This window comes from Talpa occidentalis, unplaced genomic scaffold (genome assembly GCF_014898055.3).
Source record: "Talpa occidentalis isolate TD23 unplaced genomic scaffold, MPIMG_talOcc4v2.1 talOcc4.5, whole genome shotgun sequence".
Classification (NCBI taxonomy): Eukaryota; Metazoa; Chordata; class Mammalia; order Eulipotyphla; family Talpidae; genus Talpa; species Talpa occidentalis.
This window is the reverse complement of record NW_023604861.1, coordinates 131,649,678-131,654,343: the sequence shown is the minus strand read 5'-3', so window position 1 is coordinate 131,654,343 and position 4,666 is coordinate 131,649,678.

The window sequence follows — 4,666 nt, the reverse complement described above, 5'->3', positions numbered from 1 at the left end:
CGCTTTTCCTGAAGGTCACAATTGTCCAATTTTTACAGCAACCCTGTATTTTTTTTAATTTTATTTTTATATTCCCCATACAATTGCAACCCCCTTATTTTGACCCCAATCTCTCCTTTCCCCGCCTCCCCCCCTCCCCAGAGTGTGTCTCTGGTTCATAGTTGTTTGTTGATTTTGATTTTCACTTTCTTATAGTTATTCTTTTTCCTGGTCCCTTATTTAGGTTTTCTAGATTCCTGCTATGAGTGAGACCATCCGGTATTTTTCTTTTTCTTTCTGGCTTATTTCACTGAGCATGAGCCCTTCCAGCGCCATCCATGTTGCTGCAAATGGCATGAGTTTATCTTTTTTGAATGCTGAGTAATATTCCATGGTGTATATGGACCACATCTTCTTGATCCAGTCATCTGTTTTGGGGCATTTGGGAACAACCCTATATTTTTACAAATTTTTACAGCACTGCCCACCTCTACTTCCCTCACCTACCACTCTTCTCCGTGGAACCTAAGTGTGTGTGTGTGTGTGTGTGTGTGTGTGTTTCCATAGATCTTGCAGTGGTGTCTCCTCTTCTCTCCTGTTCCCCAAGGTAAATGTCATTGCACCTGGTGCCCAGGACTAAACTTTCCTCTCACTGGGGAAAGGAAAGGGTCTCTGTGTGTGGACAGCTGGACCTGGGCCTGAGCTCAAGTTTCCCCTGACCAGCTGTGTGGCCTTGGCCAAGTAAACTCCTCCGCGCCTCAATTTTCTCGTCTACAAAAAGAAATCAGACATTTTCCCCTCCTTCAAGGTTATGCTAAGGAGCAAATGAGACCTCTCATTTAGGAGTCAACAGATAAAATCAGCATCAGTTATTACTTAAAGATCTGTCTATACTGTACTCATCAAAGAAATCCTGCGTTCAATGCTGTTTGATGAGGCAGGTGAATAAAAGGAGATGAAGAAGTTTTGTGCACACCTGAGGCTGGGCAGACATGAACTTGATTTCCAGCATTAGAATTTTACTCAAATTATGCAAAGAAGGAAGCTGCCCTGGGAGGAGCTTTGTTTTCCATCAGTAAAGCAAAGAGGCTTATCCTGGCTGCCAGTGACTGCAACAACTATTCCCCAAGTCATTAAATTATCTTGCTGAAAGTCACAATGAAATGATCTTTCAATGTGAAGTATGAAGCTTCACAAAATGCTCTCAAAAATTCGAGGAAGTGCTTTCTCTTCTGAAGGGAGCGCATGACTGCCAAGTGGGAGGGTGCTTTTCTGGAGGCCACAGTGGCCCCTTCCCTGGGAAGGGGGCAGGCAGTGGTGCCTGAGTTGCAGACACTCTGGGGCAGTCCTGGGGGGCAGGTGAGTGGGTGGAGCGGAGGACATGGCAAGGTCGACAACATTTTGCCCTAAACTCTCCTCCTCCATGCTGTCCTCGGTCCCACCTCCAGGCTCCCCTCCTGCTGCCCACATTCTAACCCATCCTTCCAACCCATCATTGAAGAGCAGGCTAGAAGGTGAAACTCTTACCTGTTCCATGATTTTTGGCATTTTTCCAAGGGAACCAGAGGGACCTGCAGAATAAATCCCTTCAATGGGGTAATTGGAGGACAGGTGGCTCAAAAGTACAGACAACCCCCTCTTTGGCCCTCATGGCCACCCAGACAAAACCTTAAAAAGTGGTGTTACTGGTAGTGGTTTCCCCAACCATAATTAGGTCCTTTGCATCTCAAAGGCAATATCGTAGAGTTCTTTGGGCCTAGGGATGCTGACTCAGCCTAATAACATTTATACGAGACTGACGTATAAAACCAAAATGACCATTGAGTGATGTCTCGAAAAACAGGCTATCAGTTATACAAGATTTTCTTTTAGTCTTGATCAGGTTAAAATTTCTCAGTAATCAAGTGACATAACAAGTCCAACAAAAAATCATCTGGTTGTGTGGTATGTGTGAAACCAATTGTCCCATTCAGTAAGTGAGAGACTCCTGTTTGATGTGCTGTGTTATATTCTAAAGTTACACCAGAGACGAAGTCCAATGATAATAGTAACACAATAATAACCTGATAGACATGTATGTGATTACTTACGTAATATTCTGTATGCTGTTGCGTATATTGTATATTCTATTTTACATCTTCTATTTGACAAAGACAGCACTCGCCCAGTGTTCACTTTGTGTCAGAAACTGTTTTAAGTGCTTTATGAACATTAGCTCTTTTGCTTTTCATAAATGGCCCCATGAGGTCATTGTTATCATCTCTAGTTTTCAGATGAAGGACCTGGAGCAGAGGGCTTGGAGCCATCATTTCTGCATTTAAAGAGACTGCAGAGTTGACAGTGGGTGGCACAAGAAGCAAGTGTGTCTCACGCACCCATCACAGACGAGGGTGCGTGTTGGTGCTTTGAGAATCCATGCAGGGTGCCCAGCCATCCAGAAGGTGAGGTCCCCATGGAGGGCACCGGGACCCATGAGTGACTTCCAGAGGAGAGGGCAGGGAGCAGTGCAGCGCACAGGCCTGGAGAAGGTGGCAGAAGATTACCCTGGCGTGCCGCTGCAGAGATTGGCTGGAGCCAGCTTAGAAAGCCTCTTAAGCCATGTTGAGGTGTTTGGATTTTACACTGGGCTTACTAGGAAGACATTGGAGGGTTTTGAGCAGGATAGTAATATACAGTTTATGGTTTAGAAAAATCCTTCTGTCTGCGGCGTGTAGAGGGATTAGAGGGAGGTGGGCGGAGTGGGTGTGGAAGCAGGAGGAAGAGTCAGGAAGCTGCTGCAGAGGGACATAGTGGTGGCTGGAGCATGGTGGTGGCTGAAGAGATGTGGATGTGGTCACGTTCAGGCTACTTAGAAGGCAGAATAGATAGATTAGACCCATGAACTCAAAATTCGGAAACTTAAGCCACATTATCAGGAATTGCAGAAGCACCGAGCTTGGAGAGGCCTGGTCTGTGTTAGGGATTCATTTGCCTGGCAGAGTAGAGACCTGGGGTGCACCTGCAGGTGCCTCACTCCTTTCTCACCATCCTGGCATCACAGACACCTTGGGGGACGTAACCTTACCACCATTAATGCTCGAAATGTCTCTCTGCAAAGCACATGCCACGTCTTCACAGGGCGGTCCCTGCGGCAAGTTGGGAAGTGGAGAAATTGGGCAGGATCAGGGGAAATCTGAAAAGTTAAATGGTGTTCAATAGTGCTTGGCTCAAATTTCAAGGCCTCTGCTTATCCCATGGGGCTGCAGAATGTTGCTTGAAGGAAACCTTTAGAATTGTCTCCTAACACATGAGTGGAATGAAAGCTATGCACTTACTGTGCTCACATCTCTGTGTCCTAAACACACATCACGTGTACATATGTACTTGTTCACACACATACACGCACACACATACATTCATCTAAGTAATCTCCATGAGGGCAGAGCTCACACTGGTATGTTTATCTCATGCTTCATTGCTCCCTAAGCCCATCACGTTGGGGATGTGTTGAAATGAATAGCCATGCAGCAGCTTACATTATCCTCATTCCCTAGAGTTCTCAGTCACCTTTTCATGAAAGACGATCCCTTCTTTAAAAGAACTCACATAGCACACTGGTGGCATGGCTGATGCTGGCATTTTGCTTGGCAGTGACCACTTCAAGTCTAGGCATGTCTTTGCACCCCGCCCACTTTGTGGTACCAGCTGAAGGTGGTCCCGAATCCCTGTCTCATGGGCCCACTTGGCTTGATTCACCCCCGCTGCATGCACAGCCTCCGTGTCCTGACCTCCCTGCACGGAATCACAGATAATCTGACATGCTGCAGGTGACTGGTTTTTTCTTCCCTGGCTCCCTGTTTTGGTGGGGAAAGGTTAAGGCCCTCAGCTGTCATTCATCGCGTGTCAACTCTCAGAGAGGCTGGAGCCTGTCAGTCACCTCCCCCAGCCAGTGACATTTATCAGTCTGGATTCCTCAAAGGTTAGAGACCAATAATAGGAAATGTCTGTTTGCTTCATCCATAATGAGAGCTGTGTCTGCCGCAGCTAAAACTTGGGACACGCCACAGTCCATCCCACAGAGAGCCCAAGTTATCAAGAAGCCTTCAACTTAGAAGGACCCAGTGAATCAGGGGTTCTGTGAGGGGTAGGGAGACCCTTGAAGGCTGGGGATCATGAGATTTTGAGTCCTGAGTTCATGGCCACATGGTCTTATAAATATCAAAGAGAGTGGACAGAGTTGGCCTAGAGGTCAAGGATGACTTTTGCCTTTCCATGTGCTTGTGAAGTCCCTGCCTCTTCTGTGCCTCCAACACCCTTTATAAAATGAGGGTGTGATGCCAGATTAATAAGGTGCCATCCAGGTCTGGTTTTCTACTTCTGCTTTCAAAGGGCCTCAGGCATATTCAAAAGAAAGCCGTAGAGCATAGACCTCAAGGGTGGTGTGTTTTTTTGGCAGAGGTAGCTGAGAACACAGGTTTAGGCAGATATTGATTGGGAGGCTAATTTTTAACCCCAAGTTCTGAGAGAGAGTCCATCTCATCACGCAAGGTAAAAGGCATTAAAATAACTGGATGAGGCAGTCTCCCCATGCCAGGGTCCTGTAGTGGATGGATCGGGTGGCAGCCACAGGTGACATCTGTCTGGCAGGTGGGCAGCCATCACCTTCAGTGCCTGCTGATAGGTGGCAGCTCTGCTGTGTGCGATGCTG